Raw genomic sequence first — 15,153 nt, forward strand, 5'->3', positions numbered from 1 at the left:
ACTTAAAAAGCAGATGGATCCCAGTTCTGGTCCATCTTACTGACTGCAGTGACCTTGGGAAGTTCCTTGGTGTTTTATACCTTTAAATTTAATCCACATAGAAATTTCATGAGGTAGGTGTTATTACTATGTCCATTTAATGGTTAAGAAAAACTGAAGTATACAGACATGGTAAATAACTCAGTAAAGGTTACCAACTAGGGCTGAAGAGCCTGGATTTGAACACCATCTTCCTGATTACACATTGTATCTGTAATAGACTAACATGTCATAGATGGTTAATAAAGAAAAGTTACATCTTTCATCTTTTTCTGCACCCCTTTCCCCATTTCAAAATACAGTAATTGTACCTTAAGTTATTATATCTCTCGGAATTATTCAACCTTTCAGTATCTTGGACCAAACCGGTATCTTTCTTTCTCAATTTGTCATTTTCACCAAAACTCCTGAACAAAGCTCACACTTATTATTAAGAAATAAAGCTTTTTATTTCATTTCCCTTCATACCACTTCCACAGTCCTATAACCTGAGCTGATAATGCTAGTAGAATTTCAAATTTCTTGGATGATGTTTTCAAAAGGAAATAATATGTATGGAATACTTACCAGTTTCAGATAAAATGATAGAATTTTCTGCATTTGAAAGAGCAACATGTATAGTTTTGATTTTGTGAACACTCACTTCCAAGCTATAGTAAATAATTTTTGATGGAAAGAAAAAGCAAGAGAAAATATTACAAAATAGTATGATTAACCACACCTCTGAATGCGAATTCATTTTCTGTGAAGTCAGTGGTAGGTTCTTCTTCATAAATGCTAAATAGCTGAAAAGGACCTCAGAAACAAGTAGCAGGTGTTATGTTGGTACTGAAAAGTGTTGGGGATAGTTCTGAGGATTTGCATTCAGTTTCAGAAGTAGTAATAATGGTTATATAGACCTTCTCATATATGTAAATAATACAGACAGGAGACAGGTAAATACTGTATAAAAGAGGGCAGTTCCCTAGCAAAGGCCTCACCTTCAAGCCTGGAGAGCCGAGGCCCTGAGTGGGGAACAGCCATTTCTGTCTCTCACCCAAAAGGTTGCCCTTTGGCCTGCCACTCCCCTATCCTGTACCTCTCTAATCCCTAAACCCCAGGATCTAGAAGCAGACAAGCATTGGGCAGACAAGGACACAAGCAGAAGAATGACATAACAGCATAGCAAAGAAAGAGAGAAGGGAAGGAACATCTGAACACAGACAGGAATTTGGCTGGGGATGGATGAAAGGGAGTTCAGACACTGGATGGCCAAACTCCAGAGGTAGATTATCTTCCCACTCCATCCCCGTCCTCCCTCCCCATCCATCTTGCTGAGAGCCACCTCTACCCTGCATTCATCCTTCAAGCCATTGTGTGACTACATTCTTCCAGGACTCTGAGCAAGAGCCTGGGATAGAGAAACCTGTCACACTGGCCCTCTGCCCTTGTGAAAAGGCAGAAGACTCATTGAGCTGGCTGACACTTAAGCTGTCTGTGGATGACAAGGTTAAGAGTGCACTGTAACACTGGGGCCGCAGGCTCCCACCCCTAGACACTATTATGGGGCTGAAGCCCATACCATTCACCCAGCTCTTAGATTCACCCATTTGCAGGCTCCCCACTCCCATCAGTGGTTTGAGCAGAGGCAGGGACTGAACGGGCAAGCCATAACCCTGTTGCACGTCCTGCCTGGGGGATCAAGGAACTCTCTGGTATCATAAACATGTAACATGCATGTCGATAAACAAATATCTTAGTGTGTCTCCTGGGTTTAAGATATGCATCATGATTTGGTTATGCTAATTTTAAATATTCTTTAAATATTATTGTTATTTTACACTAGCCTTGAGAAGTAATAGTCGTGGTGGTGGAAACTGTAGCATCATTAATGATAATAAGAGTAGCCTATTTTAAGAAGCAGAAATTGAGAAAAAAATGATTAAATTACTTCAGAATATACAGCTAGAAATAGCCAGATATTTAAAGGATGTATCTAGATATATATGGATAATGAATTCACTGCTGTACACTCCATATCTCTGGATTTGAAATGTAACATCAAATAAATTCAATTTTCATTAAAGCATGTAAAGGTTTTAGAGGGATATTTATATCTCTGAAAAAAATTATTTCTTGGTTTGGGTTATATATAATATTTAGAGTCTATTTTGGACACTGAAATCTTGTAAATAAACTGTTGTGCTTTATATACTTAAGTGAGATAAAGTTATTAAGAATAATAAATGTAAAGAGGAAATGTATCTAAATAAATTTTCTAATGTTTAATTCCCATCTATCTTTAATTAATTTCTAAATATTAAATGTTATTCCTGAGGCTGAAGCAGGTAGATTACATGAGCCCAGGCGTTCAAGACGAGTCTGGGCAACATGGTGAAACCATGTCGCTTCAAAACATACAAAAATTAGCCAGGTGTGGTGTTGTACACCTGTAGTCTCAGCTACTATTGAGGCTGAGATGGAAAGATTGCTTGAGCCTTGGAAGATCAAGGCTGCATTGAGCAAGAACTGTAACCTGTGTCACAGAGTAAAACTCTGTCTTAGAAAAAGAAAAAAGTGATTCCCATTTTTTTGAGTAAGGAAACTGTGAGATCTATTTAGTCCGTGAAAGAACTATCAGCAAATTAACAAAATCACATCTGTTACTTTCCTTTCACCTGATCCATGATTAACATAACACACATCTCTATAAAATGTAAATTTGTGTTTTTGTCTCTAAACATGTGTGTGTGTGTGTGTGTATCCTCATAATATGTACATGAATAATATGTTATGAGATATATATATATATATATACATATATATATATATATATATATATATACACACACATATATATTCATTCCTGATAAATTTAGGTTTACCAAAAATTTACGATTTAAACACCAAAAATTAGACTAGCTGCAGGAATAGAACTAAGAACAATGTTTATTGAGCAAGCCCAACGCCAAATGATGTACTAATAGTTTTATCTGTGTGATCCTATGTATTTCTAACAAATCCCCTTGAACTAACATTGAAACAAGTTGCCAGAATTGTAAATTGGAAATTAGAAAGATTAAATAACTTGTCCTAAGTCATGCAACTAATAATTGTCAAAGTTTATATTTGGTTATACCTAGTATCTTTCTGACACAATTTATCCTTAATAGTAGCTGAAACAGAAAAGAGATTCATTAGCACTCACTATGGAGGAAATATTTTTCAGAAGTAACTTCTACCAGAATATCTCATGTTAACTATCAACTACTAACAGTAAGGTGATAACTTTGGGGCTCACAAGCCTGATCTTAGTAATCTCCTGGCATCTTGAAGAAGTGTAAGATCCATATGACATTACTGTTGAACTTTGATCCATTTTGCAGTTTTGTGATACTTGTTACTGTTTCTTCGTTTCTACTGTGCTGTGATAGTATATTACAAACTCTTTCTACATTATCATAGTATTTACAAGCTCTTGAAATTAATACTTGGGTACCACAGCAGGAAATAATGATTGCCTGACAGAAGTCTCTTGAAATAATCATTAACTGATATTATAAATTATAAAACTGATATTAACTCATATTATAAATTTATAAATTAACTGATATTATAAATATAAAAACACTATTCAATATTTCCAAAATCCATTTTAACAGTAGAGTTTAATATAAGAAAAATAACAAAGGATAATTTTACCATTTATAAGACTCTTAAACCCTGTAAGATTAATGGAAGTCACATGTTCTTTTTAGGTAGCAGAGATAGGCAGGCAAAACAATCAAACTTTTATAATTAAAGTTTTAGAAACTTTATGAAACTATGAAAGTGTTCCAGGGAAAGAAGTTCATCTAAGTTTTTTTCCTGGTTATTATTATAACAATAAGTCACTAAAAATTATGTGGTGTAAATGAAAAGTCTTAAATAACAGGTATTAAAGATCTCTGAAATAGAAATAAAGGGGAGGAAATTCTGTACCTAAAATGAATTTTTTAATCTTAAACAATTTTATACAATTTAAGAATAACTTCTAATAATAGTTTTCATTAAAAAGTTAGCCTTTAACTGTTCATCATGATCTTTATTATAGTGACTAAGGATTTAATAAAATTGACAATAAAGCAAAATTTTAAGTAATTTTTTTCTATTGTTCCCATTTGCAGTTGATTTTGACATCTATATAAAACTTTCTGGCAATTAAAAAGCTTAATAGCTAATGTTTTGTTATATCATTAACATGATACAATGTTATACATGTATTATATTATATATGATATATATATCAAGTGTATATGTAATAAATATATATATAGTGTGTGTGTATATATATATACACACATACTAAGGTATTATATATACTATATATATATTTATTATATAATAAGTATATATTACTTAATAATAAATATATATTATATATTTAATAAAATATATAATAAAATATTATATAATAATAAATATATATTTATTATATAATACCAAGGTATTATATATATTATGTAATATATTATGTAATACATATATGTGTGTGTGTGTGTATATATATATATATACACATATATATATATAATATATATATATATATACACCAAGTGTACATTGGCTATATTGTTGTAGTACTTACGTCAATTACATGCTAGTTGACGTAAGTACTACAACAATATAGCCAAGGTGTTGATTTACGTCCCAGTGTGGCTTCACATACCAAACTCTACTCGTGACCTCCGTCAGTCATCTTAGCAGGATTCCTTTCTGAATCCAAGGATTTGACAAAGACAAAGGAAGAAAGCAGGAATCTTTACGAAGCAATCTATTGTAAAAAATGATCTACTTCTTGGTTTTAGAAGTACAAGTTGTGCACAAAATAGCACTAATAATGCTAATAATGTTCGTGATCTCTGAAATCTAAGAAGACAAATTTTCAGACTTCTTGAAATAATATAGAAACATACCATTTCAGCCCTAGCAAATCAGCAGGAAATACCACAACTTTCAAAGATCTGTAGTAAATGTAAATCTGCTATGAAATTTCAATATCTATAATGTTTGATGTGGGAGATATGATATTGAAATAAGCATTTCTGTTTATGCAGCTAGTAGGGTGTATAGTATCTACCTACTGTAAAAATAATCTGATCATGATAAAATGGGATTCCAGCCAGAAACAGAGATAGGAGATCCTATCTTTGGGAAGGAGTAAAAGCCAGAGCCCAAACGAGCAACACCTACAGTTGGTCACTGTCAAAGATGGAAATGGTCAAGGTCATGATCCCTGCCTTGAATGGCTGTCACTCCTTCTGCCACAATTCCAAGAATTAGCAGTCCAGCCAAATGCATTCTCTCTGGTGAGCGTATCAACCCCAATTCTCTACTTATTCTTCATCCTTGGTGATGAAAACCAAAGAGAGGCAAGCAATATGTTGTTGCTAAGCTGAGCCCACCTTATTAAGCTGAGCTCCACATGGGCTGTGGAAATCTTGTCTCCAGACAGAAGACATCTCTAAGCCCCAAAGAAAGAAGTCAAAGAGTATTTTCTCCCCTGTGAAGTGAGGCCATTAGTAGGACCCAACCGTACTGACATGGTTTATTTTGTGTTTTTGAAAACTTTGTTGCCTTTTACCTTAAGAAAATCCATTCTCATTAGTAGTGCCTTGAGGTGTACATGCTGAGGAGAGAGAAACATATCAGCTTTCCTCAGGGCAAAGTTTCTTAATCTGAAGGTAAACTTCAGTCATACCACATTGCATTGAAATTATGCATGAAATATTGTGGTTCTATAAATATGTGCTTTTAAGAAGAAAGCTAAAATCAAATTTAAAGATTCAGTGCCTCTGAAAAGATTTTTAAAAAAAAATTCTGGATTAGAAATCAGCTACTGTGTATGATTCTAAAAATTCTGAATGCCAAATGGGGTATATAGAGAAGCAATATTTGAAATATCTGAGTTTCTTATTTTATTTATTTCCATTAAAGTGTTATATATCATACAACATTTTTTTTAAAAAAGAGGTATGTATATTGCAAAACTGTGTGAGTCTGTACTAATAATTTTTCATTTCTACACATGCATACGCTTTTTGTCTTTATTTATTATGTTTTCTAATTCTGCTATTGTTCTCAGTTAAATCCTTTGTCAGCTGTTAGTTGTATGGTAATTGAGTGACTCCAAAAGTCATGGTACTGTTCAGGCCTAGCCAGGCTAGAGACATAGGTTTCAAACAACTTCCTACTTAGTTGTTGAGAATCTTACCCAATTTTTCTGGGGACACATGCCTGACAGCACTTGATAAATCAAGATCTGTAATGTGCATTCCTTTATCTGAAAAGATAGAAACAAAACATCTTTTTCTAATCCTTCTAAAAACTTCATTTCAGGACTCCACACTTTGAACCCAAATTTAAAACTTCAAGTACTGAACGTCATATACAACTTTTTTCAGAAGAAATAAATATCATATGAATAATGCCTCAGTACCCAGTTTATGATCCATATATACTACATAAATAATATATAAGCTATATCTATTTTATATACATTTACAAATTATGTATAAACTTGTTTATACTTATAAATCATTTATATATTTATGAATATATAAAATAAACAAAAATTGTTAAATTTTGGTTTAGCACAATGATGATGCTGCAATAAGATGAAAAAGAAGAATCTTTCAGATTTTTCTTGGGCCTGTGAGAAATCAGTGTCATCCACAGGATTTAAAGGTCACAGCGTGTCTTCCGTATTCCAGCGGAGGTTCTATGGAGATGCCAGAAGGGTCTGTACCTGAGGATAAGACCTTGGGCTCAGACTTTACTAGATGTGACATCAACTTGGAGACCCTGGAAGCAACCCAAAAAAGTGAATATTGTGACTCATCACTGAGGAGAAGAACCAGGAAAAACAACAACAACAACAACAAAAAGGCAGGGGGGATATTAGGGTAAGAATTCTTGGGAATAAAAAATAAAAATAAAATAAAAACACCGAGAAATAGAACATGAGCTAAATTAAGCTGTGGATCTCAGGCAATGAGCTGTAATTGACACCAATGTGTCTGAGGCTTATCCTGTGCTGAGTGCTGAGTGCTATTGGACTCACAGGAATACATGAACTGGCTCCAGCAGATTATTAGAAGTGCATGCTACTTCATAAATTCAGTTAGTCCAAAATTCTCTACATCCATTTTGTTTAACATGAAGAATTTCTGTTTATACATTTAGGAAGTTACATATTCCAGTTGGTCTTAATTAAAAAAAAATACAATAATCTGTATAAAAGCAAGCATTCAAGAATGAAGAAGCTTGTATTTGATGACTGTTTTTAATATGCAAGATAGTCCCTGTAACATTCAGTATAAATTTACTTATTAGAAACAATTATTTAACAAAAAACTTGGCAGACATAAATTAATGAATGTTCTGTTCTTCATCAGCCCATGGTCTAATTATTGAGCCAAGCCTGTGTTAAACACTTGCAGTAATGCTACAATTTTTTAACTTATTTCAGATTCCTAAGGAAATATATATAGAGAGAGTGCTTGAGAAATAAACTGGGTTATATATCATATCTTAAATATGCCAAGCCTGAGTGATTTTAATTTGTTTGCCCACTAAGCCTTTTGGAAGCTCAAATGTGTTTTAAACAACCTGGTGATTGAGAAAATACATTTAATAGTGTGATTAAATATGAACCTTTCATCTATTACAATTTAGGCCAGGCCTGGCTTCATGACACATATGTAAAAAAAATAAGATGATTAAATACACATATCATGTACCCTGAACAATTTTTTTCTGTATCTCATTGAAATTCTGTCACAATGTATCATTATTTAAACACCATGTGGTAGTGATAGTCTGAGATGTCTTCAAAGAAAAATTAAAAATGGGCTTAACAGCATGTATCCATCCATAGGGAACTTTACATCCCTTTGATTCAAGAAAGAAATACACAAATTAACAGAAAGGACTAAAAATTCTATAATTTAAATTATTTGTTACATCATGTGAAAAAAAAAGTAAAAAGTTGTTTATGTGGTCACAAATCATTTGTATATATTTTATATGCTCTGTCAATATGTTGATAATGTACCTTTATAAAAGAAGGAAATACAGAGGTAAATATCAACAGTGTCAAGCATTGTTCTTCTGCAATGAAAGGTATATATCTTTAACTTATGAAAGTTATGGAAGGTATATAACTTTGTTATGACAGGTATATATCTTTAAGCTTAATTCTAAAATAGCAGTTACCTACATCTAATACACATTATGAAAGCTATTTCAAAATTTCTCAGAGCAACCTAGATTCCAGTGACTTCCAATTCCTTTCATTGAACATATTGACTTCTGAATAGAAAAAATGATTTCATCGGTTAAATTTTTTAGTACTAATCATTAAAATAACACTTAATATTAGAAAAGAATAATTTATCCCTCAGTTTTAGCAAGCTAGATTTTTTGGCTTGGAATCTGTTTTTCAAATATTTAGATAAATATTTTAATTCATAATTTTTAATGCAGAATTTTATGAAAACTACAAGTCATCAAAATTTAAAATGATTATTGATTTCTGGTAATATGACTTGTACTCTAGAATGAAATATGCAATGTACAATAGCTTAATAAAAGAACATTTTTACTTACATATTAATTTAAGCATTGGAAACTGTAATTTACTTTTGCACAGAATCAGATTATTGATAGATCACAATTTTTTAGGCAAAAGAAAATCACTTTATAATGATATCCAATCTCATCAAATCAGACCTAAAATAGTAGAAAAACATTTTCTGTAGCTAATATATATGGCTGAATGCATATGATGTTCAGTTTTGGCAGTGATGCAGTGGGGTTTACAAACCTGTCTATATATGAACTCCATTTTCTCCCTTTACCTACTCTGGAACAATAGTAAAACCTTATTTTTTCTATCAAAGAATACTTCCACTTTTGCTCAGATTCCATCCCTTATTTCATTTTCAAAGTCTTTTAAAATTCTCTCTGTGTTATCTTTAAACCGTTTCTGGATTACTTTTATCAGCTTTAAACTATAATCTACTACCATTCCACATCACTCCCTGACCCTGTACCTGAGGATAAGATCTTGGGCTCAGAGTTTACTAAAATCAGCACCTAAGAATAAAACAAAAACAAAGAAATTCTTTCCTTGATCCAACTTCATCACCATCACCACCCCCATTCAATTCATCATTGTCTGGCTTCTTTCTCTACTACAGTCAATGCAAAAGACTTGTCAAATTCAGTGAACATTTGCCTATTTCAGCTCACCCGGTCTTTCAGAAATTATGATAAAGTACTTAACTAATATCTTTAAAAATTAAAAAAAAAATGTTTGAGGGTGAGGTCTGAAGAGGAGGGGCAGTATCACTTACACTACTGTTCTTTCTTTTCCTTTTATTCTCTGGATTTCTCTTGGCCTCATTTGCTAACCTCTCCTTCTGTAAAAAAATTTCCAGATATCTGTACCCTTCAGGATACCAATTTGAGTTCTCTTCTTTGGTCTCTGAACATTCTTACTAATAATGATGTCATACCTTCCCACGGGTTTAAAGACTGCCTCTCTGCCTACATTTACCTAAGTTATTTATCCATCTCCAAATCCTTCCCTTGAGTTTTTCTTTGCATGTCCCTATGATGCCTCCAAAGCAATCAGTCATACTTCTGTTGGTCTTATACACAAAATATGTCTTCCATCCACCCTCTGTTATTCACCTGACATTCATAATTTTAGTTCACATCCCTATCATCATTTGCCTAGGTTCTACCAGTAGCTTCCACCTTTTCCCCATCTCTGTTTATCTTACATCCCGATCCATGTTTCACCCACCTACAACGGAGGTCTTAAAATATAAATTTTATCTGCAGATAAAGTCTTTCAGTAACTTCCCACAATAGTTAAAACCAAATATATCTACTCTGGTCTGAAAATAACCGCATATTCTGGCTTCTGTCTCCCCTTCAAATTTTATGCGTGATTGCACTCATTTCTCATGCACTGTACTTTAGGCACCCAAATGGTCTGAGTTTGTGAAACAAGCCAAGTTACTTTCAACCTTAAGACATTTGCAAATGGTGTGTACCATGTCCGAGATGTTCTTCACCTTCAAATAGCTAGTATCTTTTAATTTATTTTTGTTACAGTTTAAATTTTATCTCTTTAAAAAGTTTGTGTCCTTTGTAGGGATATGGATGAACCTGGAAACCATCATTCTCAGCAAACTGACAGAAGAGCAGAAGATTAAACACTGCATGTTCTCACTCATAGGCAGGTGTTGAACAATGAGAACACATGGACACAGGGAGGGGAGCACTACATACTGGGGTCAGTTGGGAGGAAACAGGGGAGGAACAGTGGGGGGTGGGGAGCTGCGGAGAGATAGCAAGGGGAGAGATGCCAGATGTAGGTGATGAGGAGGAAGGCAGCAAACCACACTGCCATGTGTGTACCTATGCAACAATCTTGCATGTTCTTCACATGTACCCCAAAACCTAAAATGCAATAAAATAAATAAATGGGAAAAAAAAAGCTTGTTGAGTCTGCTCTCTTTGAAATACCAGTCTTTTCTGTCAGCAAATATTCTCTTTCAAGGTTCTCATTTTTAAGTTTTACTTAGTTATCTGATACCTGTTTTGCATTTTCATCCTTCACTAGGCTGTGAGCTTCACTTTGCTTGAGACCAGGTCTATCCTATTAGCTATAAAAACCCAAGTTAACATGATAGAGCAAACACACAATAACTATTGGTTGAAGAAACTAATGAATTATATTTGACACCCACATCCCCAATTAATTGGCAAGTGCCACTATCTTATTTTAATGTTTTAATTACTTAAATAGTAAGAATACCTTGGCCACTTCAGAGTTGTCTGGGATAGATAGATATGCCCTTGGTAGTTTGGCTGGAAACAGGGAAGCCTGTATTTCTCTCATGTGTAGCTTTATGTGTGAAGTACTCTAGCATTGAATTAACTTTGGCATATGAACACAGAACTCGTGAAGTGCACATCCTATATTTTTTCCCTGCTGGTCAAGATCAAATTCTACTATACATTAGCTGTTAAAAGCATTAAGAAGATGAGAAGAACATGAATTAAACTTTGCAGCTCTGTGAAGAAAATCTTCATGTGACATTACTTGCTCTTTTTGAAAAGACAAATGAAGAGGAGGGGGAGAATGAGAAGAGGAAAAAGTGGGAAGAGGGAGGAAAAGGAAGAAATGGAAAAGTGGAAAAATTGAGCCTAAGTAATTCATACTTTACTATTTTTAGACCATATTTTGGCTTTCCAATTCTAAGTAACATATAGTCTTATGAAGTAAGGTAGATGAAATGTAAAAATTTGAATCAGCTGTAGAACATATGTGGATCCTTGCAAGATGCTCATGCTTTCCAAAGAAAGAATTTAAGATCCATCATTTAGGACCTAGAACAGACAGATAAAAGTATAGATAACTGTAATGCTCTATAAATTAAGTTACCTTTTCTTAATAATGCCCCTTCTTATTGGCATATTGGAATATTTAGTTTATTATAGAAACTTTAAAGACTGCAGTCACTAAATATTTATGGATAAAAAGTCAATAAATGAATACATATGTCATCAAATGGAAAAGGTCTTATTATAAAATATAAAATATTTATGTATACATATATGAATTTATTAAACTAATTTTTAATGCAAGTAACATTGTAGAAAAAGCAAGAAACTTTACATTCATGTTGTAAGATTAAATTTTATCACCTATAATATGGAGGTATAATTTTTCTCATAAAATTGATGTGAAGGTAAATGAGATATGCAAAACTCAGTCTATAGTATTTGGTGCATAGTAGGTTGAATAAATATTATTTTTATTATACTTGAATATATCATAAAACTTTACTTATTGTACTAATTGTGGGGAAGACAAATGCAATAATGGAAATTTACAATTATGATTTTACAAAGTATGTCAGTTTCCTATGGTTGGAAGGGAAACATTAAATATAAGTTTCAAATAATTCCTATTTACCTATTTGGCCATAAATTTTTTTCATCCAGGCAAGGGAAAGCAGTAGTAAAGAAGATTAAAAAGGTCTTCCCAAATCTAGGAATATATATATATATATATATATATATATATATATAAATCTCCTTGAATAAAAGCAGAAAAAATAGTTTATTAGCTTCAGATTTTCCTTTTCTTATCAAAAAAAGTTCTGAACTAACAAATGTTCTTATAGTGCCAGTTATTCATCAAAAGAGAAAAAATATAAATAAAATGTTAATGTTTCTTATTTATGTACATGCTATTGTTATATATGTAAATTTTCATAAACTACATCAACTCAGCCAATCAACATTTACTATATTCTTAGTGCAGTTTAGCCTATAAAATGAAAATATTTAAATTACTTGGAAAAATAATAAAAATGATTGTTTTAGCCATATAGGAAATGAAAATTTTCATATTTTATTAATTATGCTACTTTGTGTTACAGGTTTTATTAGAACTTGGTGTGAATAGTTGCCATAATATAACTTTTATTTGGCTAGCACAGGCATATAAACTTATTTTTTTCTTAAGATTATACTTTATATTAGCAAACAAAATTAACTAGGCTATTTTAAGAAGAAAACAAATTTTTTTTAGGTTTGTCTCTAGAATTGTAGTTTTGACTCAGTCCAATTGTTGAGGCTTTAAGTGATTATGATTTTTATCATTTTAGTTTCTGCATTCTATGAAAGGTGTTCAAGCAATTGATATGATGCTCCATAAAAACTCTGTCCTCTCCCAACATTACAAACCTCCTTTCAGTCCTATTTCATATTTATTAACCACGTGTATCTGAATTAAAAATACTTTGTAGCTGGACATACTGGTGCATGCCTGTAATTCCAGCTAGTCAGGAGGCTGAGGCAGGAGAATTGTTTGAACGTGGGAGGAGGACGTTGCAGTGAGCCCAGGTAGTGCCACTACACTCCAGACTGGGCGACAAGAGCAAGACTCCATCTCAAAAATCAAAAACAAAAAACAAACAAAAAATAATTTAAATTTAAATTCGGACAGCAAACACTAGAGAGGTCTAAAGAAATGACTGGTCATTCTTTAGCTTCTTCCTATACTGTATGTTAGGTGATGATGTAGTGCAGTGTTTACATTTGCACCTGCTTGTCCACAACTTCTCTCACTTCTTGAAGGGTTACACTAGACTTCAGCAAAGTACAGAAAATTAAAATTGATTAAGGAAAAAAAGAATTCTTGGACAGTGAAGATGAGATATTTTCTTGGAGATTAGTAAATACCTACATATATATATATATATTTTTTTTCTTTTTTCATCTTTCTTTAGGGTTTTGCAATACAATCATGATAATCCTTGTTTTTGCTGATTTACATTCTTGTGGAGGAAGTTACACAGTAAAATATTAAATATAGAAATTAATTAATAGGCTGGGACCATTGGCTCGTGCCTGTAATCCCAGCATTTTGAGAGGCTAAAGTGGGAAGATCGTTTGAAGCTAGGAGTTTGAGACCAGTGTGGGAAACATAATGAAACCCTGTCTTACAAAACAACTTTTAAAAAAAAATCACCAGATGAGGTGGCACGTGCCTGTAGTCCCAGCCACTCAGAGGCTGAGACAGGAGGATTACTTGGGTCCTGGAGTTGAAGGCTACAGTGAGCTATCATCACACCACTGCACTCCAGCCTTGGTGACAAAGCCAGACCCTTTCTCTAAAAAATAAAAATAAAAAAGTTTAATTTAAAAATGAATTAATAATATGTTATGTTAGAAGCTGGTAAGTGCAATAAAAAAATTGTACAGCAGGGTAAGGTAATTCCAGAGTATCAGATTTGGAGGAGATAAGGTTGTTGTTCTAAATAGGGTACACAGAGTAGGCCACTTTGAGAATATAGCTGTCCTTTGAGCAAATCCTGGAAGGAGCTCAGGAGTTTAGCAATGCAAACATCTGTTGAAAGACAGCTATAGAAGGAAGAAACAGCCAGGACAAAGGCCCAAAGCTGAGCATTGGCCTGGTGTATTGAAAGAACACGAAGGCCTGTGATCCTGGAATGAAATAAAGAGCGGAAGAATATCAGTGGGTGAATTGAGAGATAAAATAGTAACAGATCATGCCGGTTCCAGATTGTAGGTAGTAGATTATTGTGGACTTTAGATTTTATTCTGAGTAAAAGTGGCAGGAATTTCAATAATTTATGTAGAGAAATGACATGATTTGAATAAACTGCCTTGTTAAGAATAGACTGGAAGTTGGAACGGGTTAGGGGCGAGGGAGAATCAGAATCAGACAAAACTGTTAGGAGATATTGCAGTCATCCAGAAGAGATAAATCTGTTGTTCAAAACAGAGAATTAGCAGTGGAAGTCATTAAATGTGGCCAGGCTCTGGATATATTTTGTAATTAGTGACAACTGATTCCAACAGAAAATTTCTAATATTTGCATGTGGTATATGTTAGAAAGAACAGTATCAGTGCATCAAGAATGGTACCAAAGTTTTGGATCTGAGTAACTGATAAACTAGATTCACAATAACTCAGTTGAGGGAGTAGGAAAGGATGAGGTGTAAGCAGTTCTTGTTTTGCTAGGGAGAGTGGATTCAATCTTTTTAAGATATGTGTTGTTTGAGATGTCTTGTTGGACTTTTAGTTGACAAACACTTTTCATTCATAGTTGTAAGACCAATGACTCACGTTAATGGTATTAGTTAGCAGTTATTTAGCACAAATCATGCCCAGCATTGGTTTAAGCTCATTACTTTTCAAAGAACACATTTCCATACTGTTTGAGATTTATTTTAATAAGGATGTTCAGTTTGATAATGTCTTATCCAAATCACCTGAAGCAGAGAATTGTAGATTTCAGAAGTTATCAGAGTAGTACAATGTATATGCAGTTTCAGTGTAGGATCAAGGGTAGCATTTTAAAATTGAGCATATCATCGGCAGTGAAACATATAAATAATCACGGTAGGAGGGACAAATAAAAACTGTACCTTCTTTCAGCTTGGGTCAAGTGTCCTCGAAATGAGTTCAAGTCAAATCAGATTTTACTTCCAGATGAGTTATTAAACAGACACACAAAGATTTTCAGCACTTTGGTTGTT

The sequence above is a fragment of the Cebus imitator genome, unplaced genomic scaffold (genome assembly GCF_001604975.1).
Source record: "Cebus imitator isolate Cc_AM_T3 unplaced genomic scaffold, Cebus_imitator-1.0 Scaffold133, whole genome shotgun sequence".
NCBI lineage: Eukaryota > Metazoa > Chordata > Mammalia > Primates > Cebidae > Cebus > Cebus imitator.